This window comes from Triticum dicoccoides, chromosome 4B (genome assembly GCF_002162155.2).
Source record: "Triticum dicoccoides isolate Atlit2015 ecotype Zavitan chromosome 4B, WEW_v2.0, whole genome shotgun sequence".
In the NCBI taxonomy this organism is placed as follows: Eukaryota; Viridiplantae; Streptophyta; class Magnoliopsida; order Poales; family Poaceae; genus Triticum; species Triticum dicoccoides.
Window position 1 is genome coordinate 174,645,302 of NC_041387.1, and position 1,328 is coordinate 174,646,629.

At 48.7% G+C, this 1,328-nt stretch overlaps 1 pseudogene; it reads right to left on the minus strand.

Moving 5' to 3' along the window:
* The window catches only part of LOC119292607, a 2,250-nt pseudogene extending 2,127 nt beyond the window's left edge, over positions 1 to 123 (minus strand).
* Between the last annotated feature and the right edge of the window lie 1,205 nt (positions 124 to 1,328).

A 1,328-nucleotide genomic window follows, 5' to 3' on the forward strand; every position in this document is an offset into this window, starting at 1 on the left:
GGGGAGAGGCGGCGAGGGGCGGCGGCCGCGGCGCACGCGGCGGGTGAGGGAGCACACGAAGACGATGAAGAGGACGCTGGCACAGAAGCCCAGCAGCGTGAGCACCGTGCTCGCCGGCACCATTGGGGCGGCGCCGTCGGCGCCCCGCCGGCGTGTCTCTCTATCTCTCTCCTCCTCCCTTGTGCTGTCGGTTATACGGTTGGAGAATCCGGCCCTCGTTTCTCACACTTCGGTTACGTTTCTGTTCCGTTTATGCCGTGATGGTCAGGTCTTTTGTTTGGGTCACTGGAAACTAATGGCATGGGTCATTGGATTAAGAGCGAAGGGCAGAGATGAAACGTGGGATTGCTAACTGGCCACTTAACCCCTTTTACACATAACCCCCTCCCCTTATTAATCAATTCAATTCACTCGACCCCGCGGGTTCGCTCACACAAAACGCCTCACTCTATGGCAACGCCGCCACATGCAACGGCAACTTGGTGCCCAACAACGGTGACCCGACGACGCGACATTCTTCCCACACGATAGTGACCCAATGGTGCGGGGCTCTCCCCACACGACGATACATAATGAGAAAGCTTTGAAAATCTCATGGTTGAAGTGCATGCTTGCATGCTTCTCGATCTCTCATGGTGTAATCAATGGAGATATGGAGTTGAGGCAATCATGACCAGCCTTGAGTTCATTTTGACGTTGTTCTTTCAGGGTTGTACCGGTCCTAATCCAAAACTCCACCAATGCATGCTTGTAACCAATAAAGTGATTAAAGAATGAGTTTGCACTCTCTGACCTCGAAGTGGTTCTCAGAGTTTCACCCAAGAACACACCCCTAAGTAGGCTGGCATCCATGAGCCAGGAATTTCATATCTCCTAGCAAACCGTATGTTTTCTTCAAGACCAAATTCAGAAATCATGGAAGACCGTTATGCCTCAAATTTAGCTGGGCTTTCAGAACCCCATACACATGCGTTAACAGAATTGTAAGAATGCTCATGTTCTCTCAGTGAAGGACCAACCTTTTCCTGAAGCTTTCTCATTATGTGCCACATGCATGAACTATGGACGGTGTTTGACATAACTATATCAATGGCAGCCTTCATGCTAGCATCTTCAACGATTACTATAAGCCTCGATGCTGCCCCATCCTTAGCTTTCAATAAATGTTTGAAACACCCATTTGTATGACTCTTCCTTATCATCAACAATCAAGGCAACACCATAGAAAACGGATCCCGTGTGGTGGTTTATTCCCATGAATGGACAAAAAGTCATCTTGTAATGATTTGTGTTGTATGTGGACTCAAAAGACACTATTTCTCCAAATA